The 19,718-nt window shown below is 44.4% G+C and overlaps 1 protein-coding gene across 1 annotated transcript in view; it reads left to right on the forward strand.

Annotated features, from left to right (window-relative positions):
• The window catches only part of TULP4 (tubby like protein 4), a 197,972-nt gene continuing 192,560 nt past the window's right edge, over positions 14,307–19,718 (forward strand). The window contains exon 1 of the mRNA XM_018053415.1: positions 14,307–14,434. The gene's annotated coding sequence lies outside the window, so the exon portion shown is untranslated. The remainder of the gene's footprint in view (positions 14,435–19,718) is intronic.

Here is a 19,718-nt window from a genome sequence, read left to right on the forward strand (position 1 = left end):
ACTGTGGAGTTGGAGAAAACTCTTGAGAGTCCCTAGGACTGCAAGGAGATCGAACCAGTCCATCCTAAAGGAAATCAGTCCTGAATATTCGTTGGAAGGACTGATGCTGAAGCTGAAACTCCAATACTTTGGTCACCTGATGAGAAGAACTGACTCATTTGAAAAGACTCTGATACTGGGAAAGATTGAAGGCAGGAGGAGAAGGGGACGACAGAGGATGAGATGGTTGGATGGCATCACTGATTCGATGGACATGAGTTTGAGCAAGCTCCGGAAGTTGGTGATGAACAGGGAAGCCTGGCATGCTGCAGTCCATGGGGTTGCAAAGAATCGGATATGACTGAGCAACTGAACACCAATAATATATACCAAGAATAATACATCATGACCAATTGAACAATACTTGAAAATCAATCAGTGTTGGGAATTCCCTGGCGGTCCTGTGGTTTCATTGCTAGGGCCCAGCTTCGATCCCTGGTTGGGGAACTAAGAAAAATGAAAATAAGCCAGTGTAATTTATAACTCACTGCATTAACAGAATACAGAGGAAAAACCATATGAGCACTAAATATATGCAAATAGGTATTTAATAAAATTTAACACTCATTCATCATAAAACTCTCCACAAACTAGGAAAATATGGGAACATCCTCAATATGATAAATGCATCTATTGAAATAACTACAATTTACATATAATAGCAAAGACTGAATGCTATACTATGCTATGCTATGCTAAGTCACTTCAGTCGTGTCTGACTCTATGCGACCCCACAGACGGCAGCCCACCAGGCTCCCCCATCTCTGGGATTCTCCAGGCAAGAGTACTGGAGTGGGGTGCTATTGCCTTCTCCGAAAGACTGAATACTTGCACCCTAAAACTAGGAACAAGCAAGAATATCCACTTTTACCACTCTTTGTTGTTTTTGGTTGTTCGTGTCTGACTCTTTTGAAACCCCATGAACTGTAGCCCACCAGGCTTCTCTGTCCATGGGATTTTCCAGGCAAGAACACTGGAGTGGGTTGCCTTCTCCTTCTTCAGGGGATCTTCCCCACCCAGAGATTGAACCCCCATCTCCTGCATTGCAGGCAGATTCTTTACCACTGAGCCACTAGGGAAGCCCCTTTGCCATTCCTACCTAACATTATACTGGAAATTTTAGCTGAAGCAATTATTCAAGGAAAAAAAATCATAGGCATGCAGACTGTAAAGCAATAAGTAAACTGTTGTATTCACAAACAAGATGAGGTGTATGTTGAAAACTTTGTGAGATATTTAAAAAAAACAATAAATAAGCAGTCACAGGATGCTAGATGAATAAGCCAAAAGCATTTTTTCCCCTACATACTAGAAATGAAAACCTGAAAAATGAAATTTTAGGAATGCCATTTCCAATAACATGAAAAATGTAAGTTACCTAGGAAATAGATCCGTTCCCGCATGCCTTGCAGTTTCCTCACACATGAAATGAAGATGACAGGAGCCCTCCCTCATACGATTGTGAGAGTGAAATGAATAGCTGTATTTAAGTACCTAGAATATTGCCAGACAGGTCAAAAGTCCTCTGTAAATGTTAACCAAACTCTCAATGCAAACATCAATTATAGGGTAAATGGGAGATGTGACAGGGACCTTTTATTAATAAATCAGCACTTAATGTGAAATCTTTCTCCCTGCCATCCCTGCCACAAAAAAAGGAATTTGTGACTTATTGACCATGCAACACTGTGTTACAAGTGTTAAAATTTTTGAATCTTGACCAGGAGTTGGCTATCATGATACTGAATAAGTTATTCCAGCAGGAGGAGCCCTGACCAAGAGTTTTAAAAGCATAGACGCAACGTGCTTTTCTCTCTGCTTTGGGGACCCAGATTTCCACGCCCTGGAATTTGTTCTTCCTTGCTCCCTGTGTCACGTTAAGTGAAATAAAATGCTGTGACAAACTATGTTCTTTTTTTCTCCTTAGAAGCAGTACATTGGAATAAATGAAGTAGATTTGGATTTCAGACAATTTCTACCGGAGAAATAATGCAATTATCTTATATTGGCAAAAAAGCGTAATTTCCTATTTTAATAACATTCCACATTTGGATATTACAAACAGTATCTATCTATCTATCTGTCTATCTATCTATCTATCTATCTTTTCCTTCTTTTAAGACCACTGTACAGAAAGCTTTACAAAGGTTTTCTTGTCCTCAGACCTAAATTTACCCTTAAGCTTCCACACTCCCTTTACTATCAAAAAAAGAAAAAGAGCCCCCCCAACACACTCTGGAAAGGTACACCTTCATCAGCAAGGGCTATTTTTTGTAGCTGTGTTTTACTTTTTATTAAATTCAAAATATTTTTCCAATTTTATTTTGACTTGTTCTTAACCTATGTTGTCTTTAGAAGTAAGATATTTTTGTTTTTACTGAGGTATATTTGACAGTTAAGAGTTGTATATATATATATGTTTTTGGTGTACAATATGATTTGATAAACCTGTATGTTGTGAAATAATGCATTCAAGCTAACATATTCAACTCTTCAGATAGTTACCACTTTAGCAAGAGACTTTTTAAATAAGAGCGATCACTACAGGGAAAAGAGAGAGTGTTCCAGGGTAAAATTAATATTTTCTAAACTAATCTCTACATCCTAATATGTGGCAACATACCTAGCTTTGTTCCTAAAGCTCATTGAATGGTGCTAGCATTGCAAGTTCTCACATGTTTTCATTTATCTCATAGTTGCCCTTGAAGAGCCTGATTTAAAATCAAGTCAATGAAAGAGGATATGTCTCACGATTTCAGGTTGCTAAGCAACAAGTCTACTTTACATAGCATCTCTTCTTTTGTTCAGGAGATGCTAGAAGGTTAGCAAAAAGTATGTACCATTTAACACAAAAATATATATAATATTTAGTTATTATAACGATCATATTTAATATACACTATATTGATTATATTCATATATAACAAACAGATCTATTTTTCAATAGAAAAATTTCTAGGAAAACTATCCCTTCTGTGGACTTTGTGTTGTCTTATTTCTCCAAACCAACTGTCTATTCAATCTTGCAACCTTATTAAGACAAATAATATTTAGAATTCTCCTTTAGAGAAATGTCAATGCATACGTTCTCTCTAATCTCTAAAAATGTTCATATAAGACTTAAGTTTTTCAGGAGTTACCTGGTGGCCTAGTGATTAGGATTCTGGGCTTTCAGTGCCCGTGGACTAAGTTCAATCCCTGATGAGAGAACTGAGATCCCGCAAGTTGTGCAACATGGCCAAAAAAAGAAAAAAGATATGTTTTTCTTAAAACTAATGTCAAAAACAAATATCTTTCTTATTGTCATGCCAATTGATATTCATTATTATCACTGTATGTGTTTAGGGTTGCAAGGCCAGAACACCAGAAGTTGATGACTTCCTGTAGGGTAGCTTGCCTATTACCATATGTACTTAAGTTATAATGATTACTTTGGGATGTGATGAAAACCATTGAAAGATATGGATTTCTCATCTCATATACTTCTTAAAATAATAAATAAAAGATGAAAAACAGTACTCATTATTAAAATAGATAAATGTAGAATCTTAGCTAGTGTATCTAATCACTCATTTTAAAGATCAGAGAATAAAAAGATAAAACTCATGGTCCGACCACCTTTCCAAGCTGAACCTTCTCTACCACCTCTCACAAGCCTGCCAAGTGATTGCCCAGTCTACTTATTCTTTAATGCCTCCAGTTATTCCTTTACTCAAAATATCCAGAAATAAATACTAGTTAACATGTGAACCATAATGGCAACCCGCTCCAGTATGCTTGCCCAGAGAATCCCAGGGACGGCGGAGCCTGGTGGGCTGCCGTCTATGGGGTTGCACAGAGTCGGACACGACTGAAGCGACTTAGCAGCAGCAGCAGCAGCAGCAGCAACGTGTGAACCTTCCCCACAAATACTTAGTGTTATTTTATTCCAAGCTATTATAGTTTCCACATGAACACAATATTTTCATGCATCATCTGTCCATCCATTGATTTGTTCGTTCATTCATTCATCCATATGTAACTGATGAACTGTGGTGTTGGAGAAGACTCTTGAGAGTCCCTTGGACTGCAAGGAGATCCAACCAGTCCATCCTAAAGGAAATCAGTCTTGAATATTCATTGGAAGGACTGATGCTGAAGCTGAAACTCCAATACTTAGGCCACCTGATGCGAAGAACCAGCTCATTGGAAAAGACCCTGATGCTGGGAAAGACTGAAGGCAGGAGGAGAAGGGGATGACAGAGGATGAGATGGTTGGATGGCATCACTGATTCGATGGACATGAGTTTGAGTAGGCTCCGGGAGTTGGTGATAGACAGGGAAGCCTGGTGTGCTGCAGTCCATGGGGTTGCAAAGAGTTAGACATGACTGAGCCACTGAACTGAACTAATTCCTACCTGCTACCATTGCAGGCACTGGAGACAGGCATACAATAGTAAATATGAAATTTTCTCTTTTTTCTGCTAAAGTAAAAAACTTTTCTGATACTTACTTAGAGCTTCAACACTTCAAGGTAACCCCACATCTATTATATGTTAACGTTGTTGTTATTTTAGTCCCTAAGTGGTGTCCAACTCTTTGAGACCCCATGCATTGTAGCCTGCCAGGCTCCTCCATCCTTGGGATGCTCCAGGCAAGAATATTGAAGTGGGTTGTGATTCCTGTCTCCAGGGGATCTTCCCGACCCAGGGATTGAACCCTGGTCTTCTGCATTGGCAGGAGGATTCTCTACCACTGAGCCACCGGGGAAGGTAATGTTAACATTAACTGTAGTATTTAAAGGCTTTAAAAATGAAATTTATTTTGTACTCCTTTAGCAGTCCCATGTAGGTATTTCTCATTGGCAATCAACTCTCTATCATAAGTGATTCAGAAATCCAGGCCCTTTCCATCTGGTGGCTTTGTTCCCTGGGGCCTCATGTTCTTTGTGTTGAGCTGGCATCCAGGGGAAGAGACAGGATGGAGAAATACACCCATTTCTTAACTGCCTTGGTCAGAAGTGACGCATGTTTACTTCTCACATTCTACTGGTGAGCATCAGGCATATGGCCCCACTTAGGCAGAACGGGGTTCTGGGAAATGTTGTTCCTGGGTGGGAAGAGACTTCCTAGTTGCAGCCCTATCACGTGATAAGGCTTTCGGTGGACAACTAGCCATCTCTGCAACAATATCCCAAACTCTTGCATTATTTTGCAGGTGTGAGTAAGGTTACTGCAGTAAAATCAATGGGGATCACTTACCTATTTCAATGTAATGTTCAATGTAAGATTGCTAGTTCAATCTCTTCTATAGTCTTGTGCTTAAACAGTGAACACTTCAGTCTTTCGGAGCTTTGGAGGTTATTTTTTGTTTTGGTTGTGCTGGGTCTTCACTGCTGTGCTCCGCCTGGCTCTCTCTGCTTGGGGTGGGTGGGGCTACTTTCCAGTTGCAGTGAGGGGCCTTCTGTCGCCACGACTTCTCTTGCTGCACAGCACGGGCTCTAGGCTGGGGCATGTGGGTTTAGTAGCCCCATAGCATGTGGAATCTTCCTGGACCAGGGGTTGAACCCCTGTCCCCTGCATTGGCAGGTGGACTCTTAACCACTGAACTACTAGGGAAGTCCTCTAGTTTTTTATATAACAAAAGTTATTAAGTATCTAATAAGTGATTCTCATTGGAGCAGTGCTTAATTATATAGGCATGACGATATTTGTATTCATCTGTTTTATTGCTAAACATCAGTTTAATCAGTCTCTGATTCTCCAAATTTGCCATTTTAAATCTAAGCTTTTTACTGAACTAAACTGAAAATGGCTAGCATTTACATAAAAATTATTATTTTACAAAATAGAGACTGTAATGGTTTAAGTTCATAGTCTTAGTCAAGAGATTTGCTTTCCTAAATGTGTGTGAGTTCTCGTATATTCTCACTGTGATTTGGCTGTCTCTTCGGCATCTGCTTTTTTAGAGTGCTGATGATTTCTGTTAACTTCCTGAATGACAGCTTTATCACATTTTTATTCTCTATTCTTTTTTAAGTTCTGTCTCGGGGCTTCAGGGTCTTCATTTGGTAGATAATGTCACTGATCCTGTTTATGGAAATGTGAGCAAAATGGATGTAAAGGTCATTGAAGTCAGACTTCCCTGACAGCCCAGTGGTTAAGAATCCAAGGGACACTGGTTTGATCCCTGGTCCAGGAAGATCCCACATGCCTTGGGGCAACTAAGCCCATGTTCGACAACTACTGAGCTTGTGCTCTAGAGCCCAGGAGCTGGAACTACTGAAGTCTGAATGCCCTAGAGCCTGTGCTTTGCAAAAAGAGAAGTCACCGCAATAAGAAACCCACACACCGCAACGAAGAGTAGCCCACGCTCGCCACAACCAGAGAAAGCCCACGTGCAATAACAAAGACCCAGTGCAGCCAAAAAATAAAATAAAAACAATATATATATTTTTAAAAAGGTCATTGAGGTCCTCAGAGCTAAATGTAAATTACAATGGTTGGGAAGATTTTTTCAGCTGGTAAGAGGAAATTCAACCAAAAACTGTTTATGCAAGAAGGGGATTTATTATCTCAGAGAGTAAGTAAGACATTTAAAGACGGTGAAAGCTTGTAGAATACATAGTAGGGTTGGAGCTTCAGAGGGTCAAAGCGGCCTCACAGATTCTCTGCCCTACCTTCCTGGCTGTGTGACTAACTCCTCATGGTCACAAGATGGCAGCAGCAGCAGCAGCCACAGTATCCTTGCCCCAAGGAGAAGCCCTCACACTTTCTCAGGATTTATCCTTTACATTCTTAAGAATTAAGAACTCCAAAGAGCTTTAAAAAATAATAATAATATGGGTTAGAGCTACCGATGTCTGTGTGTGTGTGTGCTCAGTTGCTCAATCATATCTGATTCCTGGCCACCCCATGGACTGTAGCCCGCCAGGCTCCTCTGTCCAGGGGATTTTCCAGGCAAGAATACTGGAGTGGGTTGCCATTTCCTTCTCCAGGGGAATCTTTCTGACTCAGGGATCAAACCCACATCTCCTGCATTGACAGGTGGAGTCTTGACCACTGAACCACCTCTATGTTTACCATTCATATAAATTAAAATAGGAATTTAAAAAACATGTATTAGTTCTTAACAATACATCTTTATATGTTGATAAAAATCACACATATTTTATGGAAAAACCAACTGTGTTTTCCAAAACAACAGCAACAAAATCTTGTAGGAAGAATGGCATTGTTTTTATTTTTTATGTATTTGTTTTTTTAAAAAAAAAAACAAATCTCTGTAATGTGTTTTTTATTAGAGAACAAGTGGGCTCTCATGTCTGCTTTGGCACCCAATCTGTTGTGGAATCGACATTTCCTGGAACCTCTAGAGAAGACCAGTGTACATTTATGAGAGAATGAGAACAAAAATGTACATGATGTTTTAGTATTATTAATAAAACAGAGCCCACAGACTCCCTAGAAGAATGTCCTTATATTTCTTTTTAGGAGCTAAGTAGCTGTTTTCAAAGGCTTCCCTAGCAGACTAGCACTCAGGTTTAACTGGCCAGAATGGGATCACTTGCCTATTTCTAAGGGAAGAGAGTAGAATGGTCAAGATTGCCTTAAGAGCAGTGATTCTTCCGTGTGCCTCAGTTCACCTGTGGGGTGTCTTACCACACAGGATGCCCAGCTCCCAATGCTAGGGTTTCCATTAGGAAGTTTGAGGTGGATCTAGAAGGTGTGTTTCTGACAACTAGAAGGTGCCGCGGTGGCTGGCCTGGGATCCACCGTGTGAACCAGTGGCTGAGACCCTGGTGTGGGTGGGCTGAGGCCAGGCTTCCGGGAGCACTGGTCTGTGGAGGACGGGGAGGACGTGGACAGGCTTAACACACGGGGCTCTTGTTAGCAAGCAAGAGGGGAGAAAGGTGGTTGGTTCAACCGTGTTTGCTGTGTTTATATTCTCAGAAGATTTATGGCAGACCTCTGCAGAATAGACAAGTACTTGAACACGGGTCCTGTTAGTGATTTTGTCCTGGCGACCAAGTATATTTTGGATTCATGGTCAAGGGAAGAAAAGGGTGAGTAAGGGAGCAGGGACACAGAAAAGGAAAGGATGGGGTGGAGGCAGAAATGTGCTTTTAAAATGATCGTTCCTCTTCTACTGCCTCCCAGCTTAACAAATGTAATTTGGGTGAATTGGATGTGGAGAAACTAAGGCTCAGGGTTAAAGAAGCCAGATGCCAATACTGGAGATGGGAGCTGAATTCCTGGATCAGGAAGATCCCTTGGAGACAGAAAAGGCAACCCACTTCAGTATGCTTGCCTGAGAAATCCCATGGACAGAGGAGCCTGCGGGCTATAGTCCATAGGGTTGCAAGGAGTCAGACATGACTTAGCGACAAAACATACACATACATACCCTTTGCAAACTCATTTTGGCACTTTATACTTTAACAAGTCCACTGAGGTCTAAAACTACATGCAGCCAAGCCCCCACCCCTGTGCAGCCCGCCCTGTCCTTTCCTTTCATATGGCCCAGTCGAAAGAAATATTCCTGACAGGTTGGTATGAATAGTCCAAACTATAGACAAGTCGCAGGTTAGGACAGGGCCCTATGTCTTTCTATTAACAAATCTGTTCGAATGAGCTATGGAACTTTAGAGTCCAGAAGAACTAGGGACCAACACCGCCAGCCCCTTCTACAAGCTGAGCAGTGAAGGCTGGAGAAGTGGAGAATGGGTTCAAGCTCACTGTCACCAAGTGATGGTATGGAGATAACCCTGGGCCTTGTGACCATGTCTGTTCTTCTCACGTTCTGACTAGTTCTTCCACGTGGTGGCTACAGCAAAAGCCAAAAGAGGATATAACAACCAGGTTATATAGGCCAGAGTAACAGCTAAGTGTTTGAGGTGTCTGATGTTTGCGTGAAATCACTTCTGCTATTATATTTCGGATTACAGGATTACCCCCTGGTCATCCACAGTCCCAACACGACAGCCCTCAGCTCCCAGCTCCATGGCTCTCCTCCCCTGCAGTTTCCCAGGGGCAGCCAACCTCCTGAGGTTCGAGTCCAAACTGTCGAGCCCTGGGTGTGTGTGCAGCTGCCCCTGCCCGGCTCCAGGTGTGGCCACGATGCCATCTTCTCTGCTATCTTGGTGCCTTCACTTTGGAGGCTCCCAGCCATGGGTGGCCTCTCATGGCCTTAATACAGAACCAGGAAAAAGTTGTAAAGGTCACTGACCTGAAATCACTCCTCTTCCTTCCCAGAGACCAATTCTGCATATCAAGAGGTGGGGCAGTTTTAGGACCTCACCAGAAAAAAAAGCATCTGCTTGCCTCAGCAGTTGCTTATAGGGCCACTTTGGTGCCTTTGGAAGACCACTGACTCCTCTGCTTATAGAAAAATATTTGTACACAACTACAGTTACCTGCTCGGACAGGGTCTGGTCAGCACTCAGTGCTGCCTGAAGGCCCCTCAGCACTGGTAGGATTGGGAGTGAGAATGAAGCTTCAAGTGCAGGCAAAGTGTGTAGCTCACTCACCTCCTCTCTACTCCTGGATGTGGTGAAAGGGGTGGTGATGAAAACTCTCTCTTCCTTTTCAAAGCCATTTTCTCCTGTTGTTCAGTTGCTAAGTTGTGTCTGACTCTTTGAGGCCCCATATTCTGCAGCATGCCAGGACTCCCTGTCCTTCACTGTCTCCCGGAGTTTACTCAAACTCCTGTCCACTGAGTCAATGATGCCATCCAACCATCTCATTCTCTGCCACCTGCTTCTCCTCCCGCCCTCAATCTTTCCCAGCATCAGGGTCTTTTCCAATGAGTCGGCTCTTCCCATCTTTTCCTTTCCAGAGTGAGTTAAGCAGTACTTTTGGTCCCAGATGTTGCATCAGGCATTACCTTTGCTCTGGAGCACTGAGTGGGGTGAGGAAGAAAAAGCAGTGAGCCGAGCAGAGGCTCCAGGCTGTGGGGCTGAGAGAAGAGGAGGATCTCACAGTAGCTCCCTGAGTGTCCAGCCCAGCTCCCCAGAGTGAAAGGAGAAGCATGGGCAGGCTCCAGGCCACTTCACAAGGCTGCCACTTCCCTTATGGACCACCCAGTTAGAAGGCTCTTCCTTATCTGAATCAAGTTCTGCTTCCATAATGCACACACATCAGTTCTTGATTTGGACCATGTTTGGTCCAAAGTAGGATCTCAATAAATAATGAAAAAGGACTAGTACTCTCACCACATGATCATACTCACTAGCATAGTCTTCTGTTTCTTTTAGGTTAAACATTCCTATTTTCTTCAGCAGCTTTGATAAAACAGTATAACATTATAATGGGCTCCTCAGATGGCTCACTGGTAAAGAATCCACCTGCCAATGCAGGAGCTGAAGGAGATATGGGTTTGATCGCTGGGTCAGGAACATCCTCTGGAGGAGGAGATAGCAACCCACTCCAGCATTCTTGCTGGGATAATCTTAGGGACAGAGGAGCCTGGGGGGCTACAGTCCATAGGGTGGCAAAGAGTCGGACACGACTGAAGCAACTGAGCTCAACTGCGCACATAACATTATAATAGGGCTTCCAGAGCCCTATTACCGGTTGTGCTGCAACTTATCAAGGTCCTTCTCAAAATGTGACTGGTGGGACCCACGGCAGAGAGAAACAGTCTGGCGGGGCTGACTCTGCAGAGGATAGTGGCCCATGGGTACACCTCCCCTAACTCTGAAGGCTACATTTCCCTAAGGAAGCCGAAGCTAGCACTGGCATTTTGGGCTCTTGGGACATACTGAAAGACAAAAGGCTTGCATCTTATTCTCCAAAGGCTCTAGCTCCTGTGCTATGGACATTTCCTGTCTCCCTCAATCTAGACCCAGGTTCCCATTCCCTGTGCTGACCGTCTTGGTGCAGAAGGGCTTGCGACAGCAGAAACTCTGGGCTCTGGATTCTGCCCTGGCCAGGAAGGAGGGGAGATGCTGGGTGTAAGGCAGGCAGGAAGGAGGCCTTTAGGGGAGAGCTTCTGGATCTTCAGTATCTGGATGTCTAAGAGCAATGTGATGGGGAGGGAGGGGTGTAGAGAAACAGAGAGGGTGCAGAGACCCACCCAGGCACCCAGTTCTGATTTCTGATCCTTATGTCATCAGGCCCAGCCTTGGACCAGTACAGTTGTGCTCAGCCGTCACACTAGCCGTGCACTCCTTCACGGGTGCACAGCCAAACACTGATGAGTGTAAAATATTTACATTGTCACGCAGTTGCCATAGTGATACCAGAGCCTATCAGATCCAGTTTGAGTTTTAAGCTCATTGTGTGACCCAAGTCAGGTACAAGGATAGTATAACTTTCAAAGAAATGTCATGTATCTCTCAGAACTTGCAGGTACTTGGTCAGGGTAGTAAGAAGTTTATCTCACACTTGAACCTAGAGCTAAAGGACAGCCAGTTAACAGAGTCACAATCATGAATGTAATAGGAGAGACACTTTCCTTTAATAATTATCATTCAACAGTTATTAGGGATTGATTTAATTTCTTCAAGTGTGTTGCCGAATTGTCTAATATTTAAAAGTATTTTAAGCACAATAAGATGAGAATTGTTGGACCAGTGGATTCCAAAGGCCATTGGTAGGGTCCCTATTGCCAAATCTCCTTCTTAATTGCCCGCAGTTGCCTCAGATTTTAAATAATAGGTAATTTTTCATAAAAAATTTGAAAAAATAAAAATAAAAAAATAAAAAATTTGAAAGATTTTTTTAAGCCTAAAATGCTGATTTACAACTAATTCAATAGACCTCTGTAGATTAGCCTTCAAGTTAAAATGTCTTTTTAAAAAATAATTAATTTGGCTGCACCAGGTCTTTGTTTCGGCCTGCAAACTTAGTTGTAGCACATGGGATCCAGTTCCCCCTGCACTGGGAGTTCAGAGTCTTAGCCACTGAACGAGCAGGGAAGTTCCTCTCAAACGTCTTGAGGAAGCCATTTTCATCCTGAAAAGGCAGAGAGAGGGAATAGGGAAGGGGCTGGTGGAGGGAAGGGCAGGGAGACAAAGGACACCCACCCAGAGTGACAGGGAGCAGAAGGAACAGTAAGAATCAACAAGACATAGCATTTGGCTTGTGATAAGTATTTAATAAACCTGAGCTATTATTTGGGGTTGAGTACCTATTTTATGTTATCAAGGCACTATACCAAGTGCTTTACATAAATTATTTCATTTAATTCTTTCAGCAGCCCTGTGAGGTAGATGCTGTTACTTGAATGTACTGTTAAAGAAACAGTGTTAAGCATATTGTTCTTGTTAACACTTGTTCCTAAGCGGTAGAAGCAGGACTTCTATGAAGATACTTGCTTCGAAGACCATTCATATCGCTGCTCACGCAGTGGCAAACTACAGAGGTGAAAGTGAGGCCTGAGAGCCTTTGCAGTTTTGCTGAGAGCTGGCTGTACCTGTGCCCACAGTACTTGCATAAAAGAGAGTTTGCACATGTGAGCCATAAGGAAAACTATAGTATTATGACAAGAGTGGTTTCAAGGTTAATATTTTTTTCATTTCGCAGAAGAAAGAACACGCACGTTGTTCAGTCTTAATGGTATGTTAAATCATTGTTAGACTGTTACGTTCATTGAGTTGTTAAGTCAAGAAAGTTCTTCAACTGCATATTTTCGTCTTTACTCCTTTGGCTAATTCTTTAAGGTCTAATAGTCAGGGTGATATTTTTCAAAATTTTCTCCAGGTCCTGATTGCCTGATCCAAGTTAGTGCACACACATGCACGCACACACGTGTATGTGTGTGAGAAAGAGAAACAGACTTTTAAAAAATGTATATATTTTAAATAATTCTGGTTAGAGTCTGTACATTTTGAGAGTAAGGGTCATATTGTATATACTTCCTTTGGTTGCTCCACAGACTTCAGTATAAAATTTAGCCCTCAGTTGAAGCATAATACTCATTTCACTGAATGAGTATTATCTTTTATGTTTAAGGTATTCTAAGACTTAAATGTAGCTTTACTTCTGAAAGGTTTCAAAATTAATTTTAGAGATGTTACAAAATGTGTATGCTCATACTTCTCTTGAACACATTTTACTTATGTGCATATGCTTGTGGGGCAAATATTGTTTAAAAATTAACTTTCAAAAATTTAAAACAATCTAGGCAGCACTTGCCAACATCTGTGAAATCATAGGCACGGAATTTCAGAATTTAATGACTCTAGCCCAACCCTTCTTTTCTTTCTGACAACCAGAAAATCACAGACGCCAAAATTCTTAAAGCTGAAGCTGATTTGAAAAATTTGGCAAACAGGCAAAAATCGAAGAAAGCGGCGAAGGCTTGTAAAGATTGGCTGCTACATTTAATTATACAGGGCATGTTCAGACACGACTGAGCAAGCTTCAAACAAAGAGAGAAAAGATGCCACTCTCGTCTTTTTTTTTTTTTTTAAGCTACACATACGTGAACAGTCACCCAACCGTCAACGCTATTTCTGGGTACGTGATGGAAAAATGAAGGACAGCTGTATCAAGTTTCTGTTCCTAGCAGGACATCAATTTAAGAGGGGGGAAAGGCTCTGGATGCTTTTTCTCTGTGCGAGTTAAAATGAAGCTATCGTCTTTTCCCCATAAGACTCACTGAAAAAAAGAGATACAATATCTCCGAGATCATCACCATCAAAGGCACTTCAGTGACTGTTTTCACGGAGACAGACGGTGGCTCCCTGCAAGAAGCAACGTGCGCTTTCTAGAGACTTTCAACTCCAGACCGAGTGTGACATCCACGGCCGGCTCAAATGAAGTTGAGACGGCACCCGAACCTATTCGGTTCCCGGCTTAGGAAGGATTCCCAGCGCGGTTCAGACTGGACTAGGTCCCCGCTGTTTTCACTGCTGCCCAGGCGGTGTGACGGCTGCCGGAGGGACGCGGGCTGCGGGATCTGCGCGTGTGACACGTGCGTGGGGCTTGAGAGTGCGGGCCGGTGGGCTGTTCGGGGGTGCGTGTGTGAGCTGAGGGAGCGCCCGTGAGTGTGAGGGGCGGGGGCCGGCGAGTCTGCGGAGACGGGGGCTCCGCGCGTTGGCGGTAGGCGACCGAAGAGCGCGAGGCCAGGCCGGCGAGGCCGGCGGCGCCCCTCGGCCCGGAGCCGGCGGGCGTCAACGGTCGGGGCGCGGGTCCCCGGCGGTGGGGGCGCGAGGGGGGCGCGCGAGGGCGCGAGGCCGGCCGGGGGGCGGCGCCTGCCAGCCGCCCGGGTCACGTGGCGCGGTCACGTGGCGCGGAGCCGGGCCCAGCGGCGGCGGCGGCGGCAACGGCGGCAACGGCTGCTGAGGGAGGCGGAGACTCGGCGGAGACGCTGAGGGGAGGCGGCTGGCGGCGGCGGCGGCGGCGCCGCGGGGCTGCTGGAGGCGGAGAGGCGCGGAGGAGCGCGGGGCCGCCGCCACCGGCGCCTGGAGGTGAGGCGGGCGCCGGGCTGTTGTCACCGCCGTCCCGGCCCCGGGCGCTGCCGCCCTCGAGAGGAGGAGGCGGCGGCGGCGGGCCCCGAGCGCCGGCCGGAGCGCCCTCGGGAGCCGGGGCGGGCGCTCGGGGCCCCCGGCCTGGCCCCTCTGCCGGGGCGCCTCGGGCGGGAGGGCCGGGGCGCGGCGGGCAGGCCCCCGCCGTGGGCTCTCCGGAGGGCGCGGTGAGAAGACGGTGGCCGACACCCGGGCTCCGGGCGGCGCTGGCTGCCGTTTAGCGGTTTGAGCCTTTGTTTCAGTTGTCTCAGAAAAATGGGGCGATAGAGGAGCTGGGTGCGCGCGCGCGTGAGTGTGTGTGTGGTGTGTGTGTGTGTGTGTGTGTAAATCAGGAGGCGTTTGGCTTGGAGCCATTTTTCCCCCTCTTAATTGTGGAGACAGAAAACCCCTTAAAACGGTTTCCCCCGGGGACACGGTGCTGCCCCTCTTCCTCCCCGGAGCCTGAACCGAGTGGATTTCCCACCCGGCCTCTTGCCCACCTTTCACCCCCGCCCCCCACCTCCGTGGAGCCCCCCGAGCGAGCGGGGGAGTCTGCAAAGCGGCCCGGTCACCTGTCGTGGCAGCTGCATGGAAAGGCTGGCGCGTGTGCTGTCTGGTCGGTGCTGTTTCCTCTGGCAAATCACGGGGATTCCGCTCCGAACGCCAACCCTTCTTCCCCTCTTGCCTGCGCTAAAAACAAAGTGCAGGATGCCGCCTCTGAAGTTTGACCCGTCTGGACCATTAGCAGGGAGAGGTGCCTTACTTTTCCTCGTCATACCTCTTCAAGGTTGGAAAGGTGAGGTTCTTCTTGCCTTGTGGAAGGAAATTAGGGTGACACAGCCCTGTCGGGGGCGGATGTGACTTACCTGCTAAAGGGCCGTGGTGATCAGAAAGTCTTGAAACACTTCTCCTTGTGGACAGTCAACTCCCCTTACAGGGAGCTCGGCCATGGGTTTCTCCCCCTTGAGGGCTCTCCTCCTCTTTGTATTTTGCAGTAGTGCAGCAGCACTTAAGGATACCTAGTTGGGCAGGTTCTTTAAAAAAAAAAGAAAAGCAGGGAAAATAATTTGTTATTGAGGTTTTGCAGAATGTGAAAATTCACCTGGGGGTCCCTTAGCGTTGTGTCTCAGGTATCCATTCCTTGGAGTTGAGTTCTTGCAGGCAGGGCCACTGGGAGTGGCGCTGTGGCCCTGGAGGATGCTCACCTCTGGAGCCAGGGAGCTTGGTTTGCTGGGGTTTGGAGTTGGGATTGATGTGAAGAGACAGGGCACCTTGGCACCTAGCTGCTGCAAACAAGAGGCGGCCTCCTGGACTGCCGATCTGGCCGGGTGGTTTGGAAGCTGATCTGAACACGGTACAGTGATAGCCACTGCTTGTGTTGAGGGGATCTCAGCCGTCCCTTCTTATTTCTTGATAGTTTACTGTTGTGCACGTAAGTATATGAATAAATCTGTATAGCAAAATCTAGTGTTTAGTTCCTGAATTATAGCATAGTACTTAATTTGTGTGAGAGTGGCTGGAGGATGTGAATTTCCTTGGAGAATTTTAAGTGCTCTATTTTAGTAAGGGCTGTGAAAGTAGCAGTGTTTCCATGTGCTGGGGGAAGTGTTGACCTCTAGAGTTAGAAGTATGTAATTCTGAGTTACGGATATAGGCAGATATATAGGGTTTTTTTTTTTTTTTTTTTTTTTTTTAACACAGTGGAGCTTTATACCTGGGAGAAGAGTAGAGAGCCAGTTACTTCCTGTGACTGAGAAATAGTAATGAATTTACTACTATTTATTTTAGAACTGACTTCATTTAGAAAAGATGTATCATATTGAACTTCCTAGTTTTCATATGGAGCTGTGCGAGTGGCAGTTTGATTATTTATGTTTTACCCACCACAACTCCATACTTTGGCCACCTGATTCCAAGAACTGACTCATTGGAAAAGACCCCAATGCCGGGAAAGATTGAAAGCAAAAGGATAAAGGGGTGGCATTGGATGAGATGGCTAGATAGCATCACTGACTCAGTGGACCTGAGCAAACTCCAGGAGATAGTGAAGGGCAGGGAAGCCTGGCGTGCTGCAGTCCATGTGGTGGCAAAGAGTCAGAGATGACTTGATGAGCAACACCACCAAAACTCTGGAAAAAAGGTTTTTTTTTTTTTAATCCATAAAGGATACATGGTTCATGAAACCTGTTTTACACTGAACCATCCAACATTAATGCTGAGATTCCCCAGTAAGGAAAGAACAGTGACAACACAGCAGCCTTCTTTCAGGATGCATTTCAGCGCTCTTGCTGTGGTGGTCTTGAGGACTGAATGAGAAGCTCAGGTGGTCTTTTGATCTTGCTGAAGGTTCACTGAATATCCGGATTTCTAAAAGGTTTTTCGAGTGCCTACTGTGCACAGGGCTAGGCTTGGACATTGTTCTTCATCTGTTGCACTGCATTTACAATATCAGTTATAGACTCTTTCCTGTTCTCTTCTGTAGATGGAGAAAGACTGAAGATAGATTGACCCAACTGTGCATGTGGTTTATCACATGCTTTAAAAAACTCAGTAAAACTTCTGCTATGAAATGTCTTGATTTAGTTATTTCATTGGTTCCTAGTTAGGACCCTGGGAAGTATTATCAGTATTACCAGAAGCTTTCGCCAAATTGTACATTTGCCCTTAGTGAGACTGCAGGGATTATGTAATTCAAACGTCAAATGTCTTTTAATCTGGCTGGGATAAAGTTAATTTAGTCAACTAAACTTTTAAACATATTAAACATTCTAAGTTTTTTGTGATGAAATATGCATAATATAAAATTTACTATGTTAAGCATTTTAAAATGTAAGATCAGTGACATTAAGCACATTCACCTTGTTGTGCAGCCATCACCACCAGCATCTCCAGAACTTACTCATCTTCCTGAACTGAAACTTGTATCCATTAACTTCCCATCCTAGTCTGTCCTCCTCCTCCCCCTACTCCTGACCACCACCCTTGTACTTTCTTTCTCTAAGTGTTTGACTACTTTAGGTCCTTCATATAATTGGGATCATCCAGTAATTGTCCCTTTGTGACTGGCTTATTTCACTTTACATGTTCTCAGGGTTCATCCACTACTTCCTTTTTAAGGCTGAATAATATTCCATTGTGTGTGTGTGTGTGTGTATTACATTTTGTTTATAAACATTCTAAATTTTAACACTGAACGTTAGCAACCAAGGTGCTTTCATGATGATCCAAGAGCTCTCACTGAAAATTATAGATACCTTTGTTTAATGAAAACAAAATCAGATTAGTTGTTTTTCTAGTGCTCAGTACCTTTAAAAATATAGGAACAGTGGGGGATAAAGCTAAGATGTACATTATATCCTTGGTGGGTCCTGTAATTTCCCTTCCACGTGTATAGTGACATATGGTGTATCTTTCTGAAATTTGCAGCTGATGAAGGTGATGTTTTTGTTTCCCACCTAATATAGTGATGATGTATATGGAAGAGCATGAAGGACTTGTCCGGAGGTATAGGTTGTATGGTGGTGGTGGTTTAGTTGCTAAGTCATGTCCGACTCTTGAGACCCTGTGGACTGTAGCCCGCCAGGCTCCTCTGTCCATAGTATTCTCCTTGCAAGAATACTGGAGTGGGTTGCCATTTCCTTCCCCAGAGGATCTTCCTGACCTAGGAATTGAACCCTGGTCTTCCTGACCTAGGAATCGAACTGACTGAGCCATGAGGGAAGCCCTATAGATTGTATAGTTAGTTAGTGAAATCGCTCAGTCGTGTCCGACTCTTTAGGACCCCGTGGACTGTAGCCCACCAGGCTCCTCCATCCATGGAATTCTCCAGGCAAGAGTACTGGAGTGGGTTGCCATTTCCTTCTCCAGAGGATCTTCCTGACCCAGGGATCGAACCCAGGTCTCCCACATTAGAGGCAAACGCTTTAACCTCTGAGCCACCAGGGAAGTATAGGTAGATTTCTTTCCCTTTATTTACCACTTTCTAGGGCTTCCCAGGTGGCGTTAGTGGTAAAGAACCTGCTTGCCAACGCAGAAGACATAAGAGACCCGGGTTCCATCCCTGGGTTGAGAAGTTTCTCTAGAGAAGGGCATGATAACCCACTAAAGTATTCTTGCCTGGAGAATCCCATGGACAGAGGAGCCTGGCAGGCTACAGTCCACGGGGTCCCAAAGAGTTGGGCATGACTGAAGCGCCTTAGCATACCACTTTTTAAAATCATGTGTTGGTTCCCTGACATTCTCCAGTGGGGATGGAGGAAGGTTCTGTTCTTTTTTTGCTAAAGATCTTTATGAACTTCTCTGTTTTAACATATATGATGTGTTTGAGTTCATTTCAATTACTGTCCTTTTGATACTCAAATTGCCGTATCTCTAGTCAGATAGACATATTCAGTTTGGCTCCGAGTCCTTACGACACACCTCCAGTGGCTTGTAGTAGCTTTCTTGCTTTCTGGTGTGACGAAATGTTCCAGGCTTATCCTGTACTCTTCCTGTTCCAAGGGAAGGGAAAGTAAGTGACCAATAAATATATTAAAATGTTCAATTTTACTAGTAATTAAAGAAATTAAAAGCAAAAATAAGGGACTTTCCTGGCACTCCCAATACAGGGGGCACAGGCTCGATCTCTGGTTGGGGAACTGAGATCCCATATTCCACACACTGCAGCCAAAAAAAAAAAGCAAAAATAGATACCATTTGTAATAAACCAAATGTTTCTGTCTCAAATTCTTATGTTGAAACCCTGTCCCCCAGTGTGCTGGTATTTGGAGATGGGGCCTTTGGGAGGTAATTAGGGTTAGGATGGAGCCCTCATGATGGGATTAGTACCTTTATAAGAAGAGACAGACACCCAGAGAGCTCACTAACCCTTTCTGCAACACTTCCTTCCCCACCCCCACCATGTGCAAAGAAGGGGTCATTTGAGCCTATAGCCAGATGGCAGCCACTTAGAAGCCAAGAGGAGTCTCAAATGAAATTTACCTTGGCATCTTCATCTTAGAGTTTTCAGCCTCCAGAATTGTGAGAAATAAGTTTCTGTTGTTTAAGCCACCTCAGACTGTGGTATTTTTTAATGGCAATCTGAGCCAGCTAAGACACCATTTTTCAATGATTGTGTCGGCAATATAATTTAGACTCAATTTAGACCTTAATGGATGTGAAACAATTTGGTAAAGCTTAATATAAGGTATTATATTATTATGATTACTTCTGGTTTGCCTCCCCTTGGTAGGTAGTCTTAATATTTGGG

This window comes from Capra hircus, chromosome 9 (assembly GCF_001704415.2).
Source record: "Capra hircus breed San Clemente chromosome 9, ASM170441v1, whole genome shotgun sequence".
Lineage (NCBI taxonomy): Eukaryota > Metazoa > Chordata > Mammalia > Artiodactyla > Bovidae > Capra > Capra hircus.